The 19,367-nt window shown below is 37.7% G+C and overlaps 1 long non-coding RNA gene across 1 annotated transcript in view; it reads left to right on the top strand.

Moving 5' to 3' along the window:
* LOC140611972 (uncharacterized) overlaps positions 1 to 15,992 on the top strand; it is a 134,034-nt gene extending 118,042 nt beyond the window's left edge. Inside the window, exons 4-5 of the long non-coding RNA XR_012013327.1 lie at positions 15,450 to 15,500; positions 15,810 to 15,992. This is a non-coding gene — a long non-coding RNA (uncharacterized lncRNA). The remainder of the gene's footprint in view (positions 1 to 15,449; positions 15,501 to 15,809) is intronic.
* Positions 15,993 to 19,367: the final 3,375 nt, after the last annotated feature.

Here is a 19,367-nt window from a genome sequence, read left to right as displayed (position 1 = left end):
CTGTGTATAACCCTACTTCTGGGGATCAGACCTTCTAAGATAAAATGTGCATTAAAATGTTCCCCTTCTGTCTTTCTCAACTATTTCCCGTGAACTCCTCTCATGGACAAGATTTATAAAGGTTGTAGGGTTTAAGGGTGTGTTACAGAAACAGCACTCTCCTCATCCAAGAAAGTGGTAAGAGAGGTGGGAGCTCTACTTGTGTATTGTTTTATTTTTAACACATACTGAGTTAAACCTAAAATAATGGTACAAAAAGTAAGGTATAATATGCTTTTCTCCTTTTTACATGTAGTCTTTTTAATAAGATAAATTTTGAATAGGGTTTCTCAATTTAGGTTTTTTTCCTTATACTTCTATTTGTCTCAGATTTTGGTATTGAGTTGCCAGTAGATATTATTTTCAGTGTTGAAGATTTTTGCCCTTTGAGAGGGAGTATCTTCATACATATTTTAGAGATTTTTGAGAGTAGCTGCATTAGAAGCTGATGATGTAGAACCACTTTAAATCAAGATCAACTATATTTATTTAACACACCAGATAATAGCCTATGCAGTTGTCACAGGCTGATGGTGATCCATGGAGAAATGCTAATGGACAGAAGAAATATAAGTCTTTTGTTGTAGGTAAAGAATACAATTTATGAGACACAGACAAAGGAGATGAGGAAGCATATTGCCTTTGGCTCAGGCAAGTTTCTGTGGACTTCAGGTTCCACAATGATGACTCAAGTCCACTGAGACTACTTGACTAGGGTGAGGATACTATCAAGTTTTTGGGGGAAGCTCATGTTGCCATTCCCTTTAGGATTTTTCTTTCCTCCTTGTCCATTCCCCAGCGCTGAGGACGTTCAGAGTACCTGCCTACCAGCCAGATGCAAGTAACTTTCAGCCTATTTGCAAAATCATTATAAGAGTAAAAAAGTCAATTCTCAAGGGTTAGTTTGCCTGGAGAAACACTCTCTAACAGGCCCAGGGCTTAGAATTACTCAGTGTAGTCCTTCAAAGTTAAATAACCCCATTGGTTTTCAGTGTTAGTTTTCAATTTTGAAACTTAAATTACCATGGTTGTGTGTTGAGTCTTGGGGTTAAGACTAAGTTTTCAGTTCCAAACACTAATGTATAATGTCACTGTTTTCTTAGAAGAAGAGTTCGTGCAAACTCCACCAGCTTTATTAATGGAGGGATTGTTGGTTAGACCTTCATGTCCCCTCCTTTAGAGAAGTGTCATCTATCAGAAAACACTATTGGCACTCGAGGCACCACAAGATAACGTTGTAAGATCTGATTTGATTAGTTTTATGCAGAACTTTTTCACAGCAAAGCATTTATTAGAAACAGCTCAGTCAACCAATGACACCTGTGGTTTGCATATTCTGAAAGAAAAAGCAAGGTATTTAAAAGCATGCTTCACAACAGGCTAGTCCAATTAAGGAGCATGTCGTTACTAGTGGGGTGCTTAGGTCAAAGAAAATGTAGAACTAGAATACTAACAAACCCAATACCTCGGAATACTGGGGGGTACACATCTCATAAGATCCTGTTTTGAACAAATCGTTTTAGAGTAAAATGCTATGCATTTATTGAGGACTCGATCAAATAAATACCTTCTGTGACACCTTGATCAATGTACTTTGGCAGAACTGGTCAATCTTTACTCCAAAAGTAATTTGTTTCTACTTTATAGCACGGATATTGAATTATTATTATTTATAACAGTAGTAGTAGTCTAGTAGTTATTTGGCAGAGCTTATAACTTACTATCTTATGTATCTTCATGGCTCAGTTCAATGGCAGGCATATTAGTAATTGCTCATCAAATATTTGTTGAAATGAATTTCTGCCTGCAGACATACACTTATGAATCAGCGAATGAAACAATTCCAGGAAAGACTGAATATGGTTTCTTCTACATCATAAGTAGATCATGAATCCTATAGAAATGGTAGGATTATGACCTTCCTATTAGCAATGCATCTAGATTTTATTGGTGGAAAGAATGCAGTCTAAGGATATTTCACTAGTATCAAACTGTTAAAGAAGGATGTGTACTAAAAATGGGATTTTAAAATACTAACAAGCAAAAAAGTACTAAGGAAAAAATATGGAATAACAAAATATTGAGTGATCATGAAAACAAATTTGGATCTTATTTTAGAGTTGATTGGTTTTAAAAACACAGTGAACTGGAGACATCTGGGTGGCTCAGTGGTTGGGCATCTGCCTTTGGCCCAGGGTGTGGTCCTGGGGTCCCCGGATCCAGTCCCACATCGGGCTCCCTGCATGGAGCCTGCTTCTCCCTCTGCCTGTGTCTCTGCCTCTCTCTCTCTCTCTCTCTCTAATGAATAAATAAATAAAATGTTTTTTTTAAAAACACAGTAAACTGAAGTAAGTTAGTTGTTTTCATGTTTTTTGTTTTTTTCTCTCTCTCCCTCTCTCTCCTTGAGGGACTGCATGGCGAAACTAAATTTTGAGAACCATGAGTGCAGGGCCAGAGTGTGTATTTACTTGCCATTGTATTTCCAGTATTTAATCCAGATGTAAGAATATATTAGGTTCTTAATATTTGTTGAATAAATGAATCAATAAATGAAACATGTTTATCTGACTGTGGTTTTCTTATTAGTGGATTTATAGGCAAAAACCCTATTTCTACTGAAAGTTGGCTATGATAATTTTCATAGTTTCAATCTTGGTTGTCCAATCTTATCTATTCCTCAAAGACTTATTATTTGGAAATGTGAATTCTCCTGGCATAGGTTTCTACTACAATGAATTCCTCTTGACTCCAGCTGCCTGGTGTTGAAGTTTCTATTTTAAGTGCTTCTCCAGCAGTTTGTCCGCAGAACTACTGTAGCAGTTTTCGCACATAATTTCATTTACGAAAAGCTCTTATCAAAAGCAATTTCCCTTTCATGAAATTGTACATATGGGGTTTACTTTTGTATGCTTTCCCCCAATCGGGAGACTCTTCCTTTGATTAGATGCACACCTGTTGGGGATAGCTTGAAAAAGAGGGAGTAAGGAGTTGGGAATTCGAAAAGGAGACAAAAGAGATAAAGCAGGTGGCAGAGCAGGAGAGAGATGTTTTTAAATGCAGCTTTGGGAGAAATTAAGGCAGCTGAGATAAAGTTAGAACTTCATCCCATAGGCTAGAAGGAAGAGAAGTGCGTGTGTTCTAGTGTGGAACTGTCATGAGCAGACCCAAAGTTCTGCTAGTGAGTCGTACGAAGGCCTCAGCGGTGCCTATTTGGTATTCCTCGCTGCTTGAATACACGTTGCACAGGGTTTTCTCAGTCAAGTTACCGGATGAATTTGGAGTCACTGTGACCCAGGAAGCAGGGTTCAACAGGCTATTCATCTATCCAGAAAAGCATGTTACGTTATATGGAATACAGCCTGGATAGAGCAGAGGAGCGGTAGGTCATCTGCTACAAAGCAGAAAATACGTATATAGGTATGTTGTCGGAGATTCTGGAAAGAGATTTTAGTGTTCTGTCTCCATTATTTGGCTTTTAAGAACAAAAATGCCTATTTATACTAACTTTCATAGCTTCATTCAACCTTGGTGGCCCAAACTTACTTTTCCCTTAAAGGCTTATTTTTTTTGGAAATATGAATTCTGCTGGCACAGGGATTTTTGGAGCCTAATCCTTTTATTGGAAAGGAAAAATATATGTTTGTATAGCAATGTAAAAATTGCATGAGCCACAGAGATGCAAAAATATTACTTTCTTTCCATAACTAGACTTAATTTTAATCTTGAGCCCCCTTTTCAGTCTGAAGCAGAAAAACTTCATTTAGTAACTTACAGTTTTAGTGGTTTCTCAGTGATTTCAAATTTAAATCAGTCAAATTTAAGATGTCCCCCCCTCTTATTCTCCTGGGGGCTGATGTTCATCATAAATGTGTAGCAGGATGCAGCACTTTTGAAAGAGGGCATCCGACCTTCCATTCCGATTTGCCCTGTGCTGACTTCAATTCACATGGACAATACTCTTGTCACAGGGGTTGGCTGTCTGCATGTCTAGAACTCGGGGACCCTCCAAACTGTTGCTTTCGGTGGGGGTACCGTCCCCCTTTTAGACTCAAATTGTATGATTTGCATTTTAGCAACTTACTTTCCCAGTGACCACCAGAATCTTCCCCGTCTGTTGGTTTTATATTACATTCAGGACATTCTTTGCCATACGAGAAAATATTTGATAGTTCCCCCCCCCCAAAAAAAATATTCGATTCCTATCAGACCCTTCACAACTTCTAAGAGACTGCAGGAAATCCATCGTGGGGGCACCTGGTTGGCTCAGTCGATTAAGCAATTAAGCATCTACCTTCAGCTGAAGTCATGAACCTAGGGTCCTGGGATCAAGTCCCATGTTGTGTCAGGCTCCCTGCTCAGTGGGGAGCCTGCTTTTCCCTCTCCCTCTGCTACTCCCCCTACTTGTGAGCCTGCTCTCTCTCTCTCTCTCTCTCTCTGTCAAATAAATAAATAAAATCTGAAAAAAGTCCATAGTGAATTCCTCCTCCCTCCCTTCTTTCCTTCCAACATTTTTTTTTCCTTCCAACATTTAATTCAGTGCCAGATATTTGTGAGGCATGGGTAGTAAAAGGTTTCTTCTCTGAAGAGTATTATTTCTAGTAGAATGTGAGAATTTAACTTTCTAGTGGGTTGTGAGAATCAAAATAATTTAGCTCTGCCCCAACACATACACAAAGCTTAGACACTGAAGACTGAAGCTACGTTGCCCCACAGCATACTATCTATATTAACTTCATTATTTCATAAAACTCTTGCCATGCTAAGGCTTTAACTCTTCAACAGAAAACTTAACAGTTTGCACCCGCAAATTCTTTGAGCTCTTTGTCTCTGAAGTCCTAGCCTTGCTGTTTTATGGTCTTTACCCTATTCTAACCAATCCCACCTCCTAAATCAAGATTACCTTAAACCAAACTTTCAATTCTTAATAAATTCTGATCTCGTCTCTCTCTGAGACACTGCCAAAGCACTGCCGGGGTGGTATCTTGCCTTACACGGTAAGCAACAAACTTAGCTTTGCCTCAACAAATCAACAGGCTATGTTGGTGGTATTCAGGGAGCCAGCACTTGACAATGGTATCATCATAACCCAGTAGCAAGTCCTGCTTCTAAGAGAAGGTATATTTAGTACATATAATTAGCTCTAATTGCTGTGAAAGATTATTTTAAATGTATGTTTATGCATGATCAGAAGTCTGGCCTTTCATTGCTGCTTCATGATGCGGTTTGAATACCCAAACCAAATACCATTGACTATTTCTCAATGGACATTAAACATGAGATCTTTCTTTGTTTTAAAAAATGTGATTTTTGTTACTCACCATGCTAAGATTTAAGGCAGGTTCTACTCACGCGTCACGTATTGAGTTTAGGCCCTTTCGATGATCCCAGATGCCGAGTGTTCCTCACTTGTCCTGAACCCATGCTACATTCAGTCTCCTGCTATGTAATTAGGTTCCTAGAACATCTGACACAGGAGACATTTTTATGCATTTTTAAATTTTTGACTAAAGTGTGTTAGTAAAACCTGCTATCTGCTGATCTATCCAGGTGTTATAGTCTGAATGTATTCCCCCCAATGTCGATGTCAAAACTCCAGCTCCCGAGGAAGTCAGTGGACTTAAGGGGGGGAGGGGAGGCTTTGGAAGGTGATTAGTGTCTTTATTAAAAAGAAGCTCAGATTGCTTGTGAAGATACAATGAGAGGTCTGACCTGGAAGAGAGCCCTCATCAGACTATGCTAACAGTCTGATCTCACACCTCTAACCTCCAGACATGTGGGAAATACATTTCTGTGGCTTATAGGTCACCTAGTCTTGGTATTTTGTTATTGTGGCCTGAATGGACTAAGAGGTGAACTGAGCTACACAACAAATGCCGTCCCTAAAATTGCTCTGTTAAGTGTCTGTAAGATCTCCTTTGGCCAGGGTTTTCAGTTGTAGGCAACAGAATCTGACCTAGCAAGTTTACTTGGAAAGGGATTTATGACAGTTCACAGAATTATTGGGAGAGCTAAAAGTACCGACTCTAGGCTGAGCTTCTGGGAACAGTGCCCAGAACCTCACTGAAAACTGGCTTGCTAAAGAAGCTGCTGTTGCCATTGGCCTTGGAACCCAATGCCTTTGCCATATCAGGAAGATGTTGCATCGGGCAAGTGTTCCCACTGCTGCTAGCTTCAGAAGGATCGAGCGCCCTTGCCAGGATGCTGTTTAAGACTGGTTTCCAAAGTGTGGTCCCTGGAAGCAGCATTGGCATCACCTGGTAACCTGTTGGAAATGTGAATTCTTCAACTCTACCCCAGACCTATTGACTCAACTGCTGTAGGGGGAAGGCCTGAGGATTTGTGTTTCTGATACAAGGTCAAGTTTGAAATCTTCTGTACATTGTGCGCTTCATTACCCCGAACCTTATGCATATACAGGTATATCTGCTTGGCAGAGCGTAGGTCATGTGAGGAACTCTGGCCAAAAAGGAGGGTAACGGAGTCTCCAGCAGTACTTCTCAAAACTCAAGGTGTATAACGAATCACTTGTAGATCTTGTTAAACTGCAGGTTCAGATTTAGTAGGTCTGGTGGCCATTGCTAATGAGGTCGCAGGTGATGCCGGTACTGCTCCACGGACCACAGTTTGAGTAGGAAAAGTTTATAGTACAGAAATACATGTGCAAAAAGGAGGCCAAGGGGATTGTGAGTAATCCAATGTGCGGTATATTTTACTCATCCTGTCTTTTAAGAAAAACTCATAACCACCAAAATTTGTAGAATCTTCACAACCTGTTCTTTCCTTTACTCTGAATAAGGAGTCCATTTCCTTTCTTGGATAACTTTCAGTGCCTGGGTATTAGAGTTTAGGAAAGAAGTTAGATTTTTCTTAAAGCCTAAGTTAAAGCCACATTCAGTAAACAGCTCCTTAATTTTTTCTCTGAATATCTTTTGTCTTCTAAGACTGCTTCTTAGTCAGAAATAGACTCTACAAACTCAACTGCACACCCTCATCCAGGCTCTTCTTGCAACTACCACTGCTGATTCCCTCCCTACCCAAATAGCCTGAAGTCGTTGAGTCCTGCTGGGATAATTTCTGGAAGATTCATCTGGCTACCTAATAGCCACTTGAATACATTTGATCCTTTCCCTCATGGCCAAGTCAGTGCTTGGTTTTCATAGGAGCATTCTCAAATTTTAGGAACAGTTTTGCCTTTCCTGCCTGGAGAACTTTGAGCAGCATTACCATTTGTTGATTTACATTTCTGCTTTATCATGATACTCTATCCAACATACCTCCAACCAGAGAACATATTTTATAGCAAAGGAAGCATGACTGGTCTTATGATGTGCCCATCACCCAAAGCAATGGCTGTATTCTCTGGTGGTAGCTATATCTGCCACCTGGTTTTTCCTATTTCTGAGTTCTCACAGAAAAAGGAATCCTTATTCTGGCCTGGTGGAGGTAGATATACCAATTACTAGGGGTAAATGGCTTGCTATTAAACAATTAGGATAAAGGGAACTATATTTGGAACCTAGATGATTTACTAATGTATTTCTTACTATGTTTTCTTGCTCAGTCATCCTGGTCAATGGAAAGCCATAAAAACCTAATAAAGGGATCATTAAGGATTCATATTCTGTGAGGGATAATGATTTGGGTCATCTCACTATCTAAAGAACCCCATCTAACTGAGGTTCTAAAGGTATGAGTGGATAGTGGCAGCTGTGGTAACTAACATGGACCTTGTGACCAGCTTTGGAAGCAGAGACTGTAGCTACTCATTTTATGTTAATTAATTGCTTTTTCACCCCCTTCTTTTCTCCTTCCTTCCTACCTTTTATGGAAAAAAGAATGGCTGTGGCTCATGATTTAGGATTCAGGTAAGAAAATGGCCATCAATAGCAGCTGATGGGATTTTGTAGGGGAGACAAAGCTCTTGTCTGGACAAAGGATCAAAATGCTTATATTACTATGTGGGTTTAGGATAAGAGTATAATGATATGATTGGTATTTAGATTATTTTTCACCACAAATACAATATTTCCAATAGTACATATTTTTCTCTTGGGTGCCACAATCAAAATTATGAGAATTTATTTTTTAATTGAGAATAAAGTGGCTTCTAAATAAGTTCATGGATTTATATGTACCTGCTTTAAAGTGAATAAATAATGAGTAAATAAAACTGGGTAAACAGATATTGGCACTTTGTTTGACAAGAGCATATCGGAAAGATAAGTTGCAGTATTGTGGCCTGGGCAATGTGGAAGAATGAAAACATCAAAATTCTCAGCGACAATCTTTTAGGGTGAATTCCACGGAGGATATTTCATTCAGCTCACTTATCCACTCACTTTTATTTATTGTTGTGGTTAGTAAGTGTTGTTTATGAGCCCCTGTGTGCCAGGCATTGTTTCAGGTACTGGGCATACATCTGTCAACAGAACAGATATAGTTCTCCTTTCACTTAGTGTCAAATCAAGAGAGACCCCTTTAGGCTTAAAACAATACTTCCTGTGCTATCCCTATTTTGTCTGAACTTCACGTTGATTGATCATGGCTTCTGCTGAGACTTACAGCAGCAGAGGCTAACAATTCTTTTGTTATCATGAGGGGGAAAAAAGAGAAATAGGAGTTTTAGTTTAAGGGCAAAGCTTGGTTCTAAGAAGTAAATATATACACTTGATTTGCAAAGCATTGGTGAGCTAATGGAAAAACTAGGATGGATAGGATGTTGCGGATTCTTAGTAAATGAAAGTACTAATATTTTGGTCAAGTTGATATAGGCTTATAGAAGAAGAATTATGTCAGACATAAAGAGATCATAAAAGAAATATGTACTCAAAAAAAGAATGAGATTTTTATCCTAAAGTTACTTATGAGCTGAATGACTTTTGAACAGGAGATTTAAAAAGAAAGATTTGACACTGATTTAGATATATAATGATATGAAGGAGTCAAATACACTGAAATGTCATTTATTCTTTACTATTATTGATCATCTTCCTGTTAGGTGGAAGAGCCTAATTTCCCTCCATTTGAAGTAGATTGAATTTAGTGAGTCATGTTCAAAAAAGGGGAAGTGATGGTACACAATTTCTGAAACTTGGTCATAAAGGGTACTGATGCCTTCTCCTTGCCCTTTTTCTTGATCTTCTGCTTTGGGGGATGCTAGCTGCCCTGTGGTGACAACACTTAAGTAGCTCTATAAAAGGTTCGTGTATCAACGTATGGAGGCCCCCTATCAATTATCTGCATTAAACTGAAGCCTCTAGGCAATAATCATAAAATTAAGCTATCTTGGAAATGGATCTTTAGCCCCAATCAAGCCTTTAATTGATTGCAGCCCCAGTTGATATCTTGATACAACCTCACAAGAGCCCCTGAGCCAGAACAAATTAGCTAAGATGTTCCTGGGATTCCTGACTCACAGAAACTGACAGTGTGTATTTGTTTCAAGCCACTATGTTGGGGGCAATTTTAACCCAGCAATAGGTAATCAAACAGAAATACACATCTCTGGTCTTATCATTGGACAGTGTGAGTGCCTATATACACGTCAGAGCAGTTTCAAGACATAATCTACAAGACTTGGGGTCTCAACCTTAGGATAAAAGCAAAGCAGTGGGGCTGACCATTACTGTGTATATGGTGAGGTAAGAAGGACAAAGTTGTGAGGCAGTTCAGTTACCATGAGGGAACAAGAAAGGAAATATCTTGGTTGGTAAAACCTAAAGAAAAGAAATCCTCTGTCCTTGTAAAGCAAATACTAATTGAGAATTTATATACACAAAAATTTGGATCCAGGGCTAAATCTTATTATCCTATAGTTTGAATTGGAGGTCTTTGAAAGTGTCAGTTTTATTGTGCTTGGTCATGAAGGGAAAGGAGAAAAAAGAATCAAGAGTTAGTTAATCTAGTATTGGAGGAATAGCTGACTGCTTTATCAATCCATCTATAGCCTGGACTATCATCCTAATAGCCTGGAGGCTCATCTCTTCTCCAGCTTCTACACATTATCTTGCCCTGAGAAGTTACCAATGCATAGTTATTGGAAAATTAAATGAATAAAGGAGAATGAAGAAACAGAAGGGAAAAGGATGAGGAAAGAGGAGTTAGTGTAAGAAAATCAAAGGAAGAAGGAAAATGAATGAAAGAAATGTAGGAAGAGACAATGAGAAGAGAGATAAGAAGAAAGAAGAAATGGGAAGGAGAGAAGAAAGAAGTGGTTGACTATGCCACTGCATCAGGACCATGAGTGTGGGGAGACTGGGAGCTCATGTTCACAGGGAGTTCATGTTCACAGAGTGGCTGTGAGACCCAAATCAGTAAGTTATGTTGGGCTCGCACTTTGTCAGCCTGATAAGTCATCACAACTCCTTTACCTCACTGTTGGGAATTTTTTGTTTTTTTAAGAGTGCCTGATATTTTCTACAACTTTGCCTTTAAACAAAGACACACACAAACACATACAACACCACATCTGTGTGATTTATAATTTGAGACATTTTTTTTCATGATTCTAACAAGGGAGCTACCACTGTTGGCTTCTCTTGATGTATTTCCAAAGCTCTATGATTATAGGAGTCACCCAGAGTTTAAAGAAAGAAATACAGATTTCTGGGCCTAAGATCCACCAAATGAAAATCATTCCTTCATGAGATTTCCCAAATCTTGTGTGTGTGTGTGTGTGTGTGTGTGTGTGTTTTCTACCTTTTTCAGGAATTTCCCTGAAAAATATCTTGCTCCAAAATCTCAAATAGTTATCTCCGTCAGAAACAGGAGGCCTCATTCCAATTACCAGACAAAAGATGTACTCTGAGGCCAATGTTTCTCAAGCTATCTGTGGGGAAGGACTTTTTTTTTTTTACCTACCAAACTGTCACAATTTTTAAAATATAAAATACTATAGAATTGAACTAATAGAAAAATAAAATAAAAAGATACACAGATAAGACTTCTACATTTTTGTTTTACTAGGTTCTCCAGACCTGAGATAGTCTTTCAAATTTCTATAAAGGGTTCTAACTGCCTTACTCTGAATTTCTGTGTTAATCTCATTGGGGATTGGGGCAAACTGCTCACTGGGGCTCCAGTGGGGGGCCTCCTTTGGGATTCCTATTCCTAGCCCAACAATTCTATTTCTCTTCTGCCTCACCATGGCAAAGTTCAAATGCTCCAAAAATCCTCTAAACAACTCTCAGGGACATGCATGGGAAGACCAAATGACTGTCCTCTGCTTATTAGCTGCCTGCCATCTAGTACCCTCCCACTGGCTGACACTGGTTTCCTGTCCCCAAGCCAATCTGTAATCCATTCCAAGAGTTCTTCCCTTAAGCTATGTTTTTGATCTTGTAAACCAATCCATGTGTCATGCAGTTGCATCACATGCTTCTCTGATATCCAGCTGTCCACTGTTTCACCCTGATCTATTCATTAGACAGTATGCTCAAAGGATTGAAGTCAATTAATATGGAAGGGCACATTGTTTCTCTAGTGTTCCTCACTTGTGGGTTGGTGCTGGGAGTTCTGCAAATTATCAATTAACATGCTTTCTCCTATTGCTTTGAGACATGATTTCAATATGTTTTCATGAACTTTAAATTTCTTAGGGCTAGGACCTATTTGTTTTCTTTTCTAAATATTAGGAATGTAGAATGTATTTGTGTTTTATTATCCAAACATGGATGTATGTCCTTTTCTGTATTAAAATTAGTGAAAACTTATTTTAAAAACTCACATTAGTTTTTGGAACAGCCTCAATGCACAATAATATAGAAATAAGATGAGGAAAGGAAAGGCATGTTGGTATAACTCACCACTTAATGCATTGCCTGGATTTCAGGCGTTCTCTCTCCCCAGATCACTTTCGCATTCTTTTTTCTCAAATCACCTGACCAGTGATTCAATCCCAACAACTAGCCAGATAGTCCTGAGTGTCTGGTTAGCGTCTTAAATTTAACACATACCAAATACACTTAATATTTTCTTCTCAAACCAAATATTTTAATGGCCAGTTTTTCAGGGCAAAATCTTGCTATTATCTTTGAATTGATTCTCCCTATGTAGCTAAGCCATATGGAATTTATTTCTGCAAGGTGGTCTAACTTCCTTTCATTCTTCGGCTGCAAACCAGAGTCTCTTTATTTTTATTTAGAGAGTTGGATTACATGATTTTTCTCTCCTTCAGCCCCTCCTAGAATTACCTTAATGCAACTACCAGATCAATTATTTTATTTTAAATCACATCAATTTATTTCAAAGCACAGCTTAGCCTTACTTAGTCCACATTATCAATGGAATACAATTCATATTCCTTATCATGTGTGTAAGACTTCTCTATCCCTCTAAGTACTCTAAACTCTTGCAAACAGAATCAGGGACTTTCAGAATACATATTTCATAGTGTCCCATCTGTGTGTATTTATGTTCTTTTTTCTAGAATGCCCCAATTCCCAAGTGTCATAGTTTTACCTATTGCTAACCCTTTACATCTTCCAACTCTCTCAAGAAATCTCTGATTCATCCACTCAAAAATAACCCCCTGCCTCTCATAGTATGTCTTATTTCTTTTTTTAGATAAATATGCATTCCTTATATCATCTGGTAGATGATTTATCAACACTTTACTTAAATATTTAAATTACATTTCATTATTCTAGTTTTAGAAATCATCACCACTATTTTATTATTTCAATGTATTAGATTTTGGAGTGGACAGAACTGGACTCTAATTCTGTCTCTACCAATTTTGCTTTACATATTTTTATCCTCAATTTTCTCACTTATAAAAAGGGCATTATATTGGCCCTTCCAAAGGGTTTCCTTTGAGTATCAAATAAAAATTTATATCAAGCACTTAGAGAGTTTCTCATATGTACCAAATGGTCAATGAATGTTGGCTGTTGTTATACCACAGCTGAGATAAAGAGAGGTTAATAATTAAAGAATTTGCACCCCAAACACGTTTATTTTGTTTTCTACAGCTTTAATAGCCTAGGATTCCAAAAAAAAAAATGATATAAGAAATACTACAGAATAGCAGAAACTATCTCTTTAGAATTATAATTCAAGAAAGGTTAAGCAACCACAAATATGACTTTTCTTTGTGCACAAAGTGCTTGCTCTTCTCTGCACCTTTCTATGGGTTCCCTCACAAATTTCTTTTAACTCCCAAAGATGACTGAGGTATGTTCTTTGTGCTGTGAAGATTTATGATGTAGTTGGAGGAGATCACTTTATACACACACATAACTATCATACAGAGTAGATTGCAATTACTAAGAGGAATGGTCTTGAGTGAATGACTTCAATGATTAAAAAAAAAAAAGGGAAAGGTCATCCCTAATGGCAGAGTGATGGGAAATCCCTGTATATTGGGGGATTATTATTGATAATTAATATTTAGCTACTCACTTCTCAGTTGAACTTTAAACTTCTAAGGTGAAAAATGTGAGGGAATAAGCTACCCAGGAAAAGGGCCACTCTTTTTTTTTTAAGATTTTATTTACTTATTCATGAGAGACAGAGAGAGAGAGAGAGAAAGAGAGTCAGAGACACAGGCCGAGGGAGAAGCAGGCTCCTTGCAGGGAGCCTGATGCAGGACTGGATCCCTGGACTCGATTCCTGGACTCGATCCCTGGGCCCTGGGATCACGCCCTGAGCGTGATTGATTGATTGATAGACAATCACTGAGGCATCCAGGCATCCCAATAGAGCCACTCTTAAGAGTTGCCTATGTAGTCAGAATTCAGTTTCCACAAAGAACTGAGGGAAGGAACATTTTCCAATCACTTGTTCTGTAAGTTTTGCTGTATGGAGTAGTTATGGTGATGCTAAGCATGGGATAGTACAAATAGATAAAATGCAATAGTACATAGCAAAGTATCAATATACTTTCCAATAATTGGAGAGACACATTATAAATACAACTATAATAGAGATTGAGGTAAGGTTATGTGTCTTCCAGATATATTTATTACAAGGTCTATGCATTTACTGTAACCAATAATAGACATAATAAAATGATCACGACATTAATTTGTATAGCTATGCTCCCTTTCCTCTTAAAGTGCTTTTAATATTTCATTCTCCTTCATTGACCCAATTTCTTAGAGAAGAGAGTCTAAGGAGGCCTTTTTTATAAAGCTTATAGAGAAAGTAGGCACTTTTCTCTTTAAAATCATATAAAAAAATAGGACAAAGTACTTTGCCAGCATGGGATATTAACATAAAACACGTGGAAAGTGCTGCTGTCGCAAAATAGCTTAGACTTTTTTCCTTAGATCCAATTTATCACGGCGTTCTGAATTTGAGTATAACTTTTTTGGTAAAAATGACTCTTCACTCCTCTATGCGAACAAATGGGACTTTAGGCATAGCATCATAAGAGGATTTCCTATGCTATGTTAAGACCCCAATATAGGGACATTCCATTGTGAATATAAATAACCCCAGTCCCTCTAAACTTGCCTCTCCATATGGTTTTGCTTAACAATGCAGCAGATGCCCTGGATAGAAACCACCTATTTAGCTATAGGCAGGCCGGCAAGCTTCTGTCACTATGTTCTCTCTGGTAGGTCACTGGACGTGAATGCCAACCAGGGCAATTCCCTTGGCAGTCAAACTTGCGGGCAACTTGCAGGCACAGGGATATTTTAAGGGTGCTCTACCTTAGAAGCCTGCCAGGTTTGTTGTTTTGTGCATGAGGCCATGTCAACTTTTTTCCAAGGTCTGATGCTTCAGATAAATCTATTGGGATTAAAGCCAAAGGAGAAAGGACTAGACGAAAATACATAGTCAACCTTGGCATTGATAATTTTTCTCACTAAAAAAAATCATCTTTGTTAATCAAATGAGCAGTAAGAATCTCTGAACTTGTATTTTCAATGAAATTCTCCCCAATTAACCCCACTCATCATGTGTTCACAGAAGCTATGGAAATTGTTTCCTGAATGCAAAAAATTTGTTATAAAAATTCTTAGGGGGCTGAGTCCTTTCTGGATTAAAAAAAAAAAAACAACTAAAACTATCATTTTGGGACAATCTCTGATGCCAGAAGCTGTTATTGAGGTGTGATAGTTACCTACTATAACCTGGACTGTGAAAAAGGGTCGCTCCCTAAGCCCACTTCTTTTATCCCAGGTCCTTAGGTAGTCATCTACTCCCATCGATTATTTTTGTTGATTGATTCCTGCTTCTTAACATGCTGCCAAACCCTCTTTCCTTACGCTCTAATAAAGGCTCAAGAGGATCGATTTCAATAACTGTATTTACTTATTCTACTAAAAATAGAATTGCAACTGTTCCAAATCCTATTGAGTTTGTGTGTGTGTGTGTGTGTGTGTGTGTGTGTGTGTGTGTGTGTAACTATATCTTCAAGTTATTTTCCAATTCTTGACATTGTCCATTTCTTTATCTTTTAGAAGTTTCCAGCTAATAATTTTGATGCTGCCTATGTGTCAGGACTCTACCAGGTACTTTGTGGATATCTTTAATTTTTGGAGTAAACTGAGGGATACAGTAGAAGAAACTGAAATCCAGAGATTTACCTAATTTGGGTCAAGTCCTAGAAAACAGTTAAATTGGGTAAACGGTATAGTTTTGTTTTTATCTACATTTCACATTCTTTTCATGATATTTCTACCTGTAGATGAGAAGTGAGCCTATTTTACTGTCTAGTTTTCTTTATTGGATTTTATGTTTTTTGAAAATGGAGAGTACTGTTTTTACTCTGAAATTAATAAAATATATTGTCTCATCCTTACATCAAATTCTACTTGTAGGGTCATCCATACCAACCTTTCTCCTTCTGTAGCCTGTGTTCACAGAATTGAGCTTTTCTCCTATTCTCCGTCCATTCCCCAAAATCAAGATGATGAAGGAATACTCAAAGTCTACCTTTGATCACTTGGACATGGCCTTCCTGCCACTCTGTGAGGGCTCCCCAAGGAAGATCATACAAAGGAAGTAAGGTATCAAAGTATTGTTAGGTACAGCTGTGACATAATTAGAGAAAAGCTGTATTTTCAAGAGAATGATTTTTGTAAGTTAAAGGCCTAATATATTTGCTGCCCTTGAATACAAACCAGAATCTCTGGACGTGTATATTTGTTAGATAAACAAGGCTGAAATCTTTCGTCTTCTACTAGCCAAAGAGAATACTGATGCTCTAGGCATTTTCTAGGGTTTAGCCTGAACCGACAATTTAATAGCTTCCTACAGAAAGAGATTACACTCAAGAAAAGTCAAAATGACCTTCTATCCATCTCTCTCTTAATGTGTTCCACATTTTATCCTTCTTTGAGCTTTTACCCGAAAGTTTACAGAAAGTTTTTGTTTTCTATGAGGCAAAAGACTAGATGCTTTATGATTTACTTCATTTAATCAAAAAACAATCATTATATTCATATTGTAGATATCATTGTGCCATTCATTCCACAAGTGGCGAACAGGCCTTGAGAATTTAGGGACATTTTTACAATGTCATTCGGCTAGCAATTAATGGACACAGACTTTAAATATGTATATTCTTAATACCCAAGTCTTGCTTTGGCATAGTATGTTATATTGACATAAAACAATGAATTAGGACTAATTGTTATGTTCTTTGTTTTATTGAGGCTCAATATAAGGACAGTAATAGAATATTTCTTAATTCTCTGTAAAATCATCATTGAAAGTTTTCCTATCTGTGCCTTATGTGGGAACTAATAAAATAAATGACTTCCATATTTAGTGGGAGGAAAAAGCATTATTTCTTAAAGAACTAATGTTTTATTATAATTAATAGAAGTACATAGGTTTTATTTGTTGTTTGCTTGCTTTCTTGATTGCTTGCTTGCTTCCCTTGCTTTGCTTCCAGGAAACTCTAGACTAAATTTAAAGACTAAACATAGAAATTATTGTAGTAGGTTAGGAGGTTGATGCATTTTCTTCTTCATTGCTTAAAAATTTTTCAGATAGGCATTCTTCTTTTATTCTAAGTCTGAAATTTTTTTAAGAAGAGGTTTAAATTATAAACAATATAGATTCAGAAGCAAAACCCATATTTTCAAAATGAGAGTTCTCAAATCTCTCTCATCTATTACCTGTATTGTTCCTACCCTATCTTATTATTTTTCATATTTTGAAAGCTGAACTTCTTGTCATAGCAAGTCTTTAGCATTACTCTTTCAAAGCTCAAATTGAATATTTATTTAAGAAAAAAGCTTGCAACATTCTTTTAAAGGACAGAACTTACAAATTAGATTTTGGTTTAAAAATGATGAAATGCCAAGTCTTAGTTCACAGTTTATTTTAAATTTTATGAGAGTTTGCACTTGTCTTCTTCTCTCCTCCTGTCCTTCCTGAAACATTCCAGTCATTATCACATCATATTTATAGCAGTCTTTCCTCTGAAAATGTGTTCATGGAACACTGACCATGTTTCATATATAAAAATGAATCCAAAGTAAATTGATTGAAAATATACATATTGTGTTTGAGTTAAGATGATGTCAAAGCAACTGGGCAACTAGTTACCTTGGGCACCTCAGGTGTTCAGTGCATGTCATTTGGCCAAAACTGTGCTAAGATGAGTCTAGGTGGTTACTTGGCACGGTGGCAAACTAAAAGTTGACTACGTTTTGTATTTTCCAAGTAGTTCTACTGATGGCCCCTAGAATAATTAGTTTCAGGTGTTTCAACAGCCCTTTGTTTTCTGTCTGGCTTGACACAATTTGCTTTTCTGACTATATAGGGTAGAGGGCACTCCATGCCCTGAATCCCAAAGACGTGAAACAAACATTGGTAACTTCTACAGCTCTTCTCTTTTAATTAATCCGCATGCATTTCTAAGCATGCGTTATCTATCCTCTAATATTTATGCATGCTCTATTTGTGTATTTAATTTGCCATATGGATATCAAATACCATTTATTCATACTGACTTCCTTGTTGAGTTTCAGAAAACTTTTCCTGCGTATCAGGGATCTTAGAATAGATGCAGGAGAAAACATTATTAGGCCTGTAACAAGATAACCTAATTTGTCAAATCTGAGACTATTGGAGATGACAGATCAAATGTTACCTTTCAGGGAATGTGTTGAAAAATAGTCCTGGAACAAAACCTTTGGAGAGGAGTTGTTAGTAATTTGCCAATTTACTCGAATGGTGATGAAGCAGAAAGAAATAATATCATTTTCCCTGTTTATGATTAAATAACTGATATATTTTATAAAGAAGGGCAAAGAATGATTTGTGCATTCTAGTTATAGCAAAGTTCCAGGTTTGGTGCTGCTTATTCTGGATTTCACTTTTCCAGAATATATTACTAGTAGCTGAATCAAGATGATTTCTTAACATAATGCCTTTGGCTAAGCATATGTATCTTTAGTATTTTGATGTTGGAAGTGGCAATATAAAATGATTACACTCAGAACTGTAAAGTTTACTGGCTATGCTGCCACTGTTACATTCATTAACATAGATTATAAAGTGAAGTGGGGATTTGGCAATTTTATGGTCTGTTGATCAAGGTAGATAGCACAGAAAGATAATTTAGGACTTAAAGTGAAATGAATAGTTGGACTGTAACTATCTGATCAATTATTCAGATAATCACTTCACTTCCTCCCATTTACATAATCCCTGCACGTATATGATGGAGACACATAAAAGACAGACCAGTCATGGGAATGTTATTTTTACGTGACATGAATCCCTTTATATGACATGACCCAGCTCTTTGCTCTTCCTTTTGGATATCTGAGTGTTACAGGACATGATGACACATTTTCCACTATGCCTCCAACTTGCCTGTACAAGCATCTTTCGTTATGACCTCTCGTGGACTGTAAGACTGGGGATGACCCTCTAACCAGCTGCCGGGTGGCCAACGCAGTCAAGTTCTACACTGAGGGGAAGGACTAAAGTCTCTTTTGTGTCACATTCTTGAAGGCTTTTCCTGGCCAGCGATGATTTGGCAGGAGTGTACACTTGGGCTGCTGGGCTGCTGCCAGTCACTTGGTCCTGAAACTGGAGTGAGTAGGATCCTGCCAAAGATTAGACTGAGAAATCTGGATGCAGGCTGGCAATCCAAGCTATGGCTCCAGCCAAATTGGCACAGTTGGGAAAACCTTGGAGAATCACAATTATTTTAAACAAAATACAAAGTTTGTGAGCTTTCTAAACATTATGTAAATCAGCCTTGATTTCTAATTCACAGAAGCACAGAGGTCCATCACTTGCAGTACATCTGTAAATGTATTAGTGCCCTGATTCTTGTCAAATGGAACCTTAGTTTGCAAAGACAACACTAAATGGTACTGCTCTGGCCGTGCGTCAGTACCTACAGCAGCAAG

Source organism: Canis lupus, chromosome 20 (genome assembly GCF_048164855.1).
Source record: "Canis lupus baileyi chromosome 20, mCanLup2.hap1, whole genome shotgun sequence".
Lineage (NCBI taxonomy): Eukaryota > Metazoa > Chordata > Mammalia > Carnivora > Canidae > Canis > Canis lupus.
The sequence above is the reverse complement of the archived record's forward strand: the minus strand, read 5'-3'. Positions and strand labels throughout refer to the sequence as shown.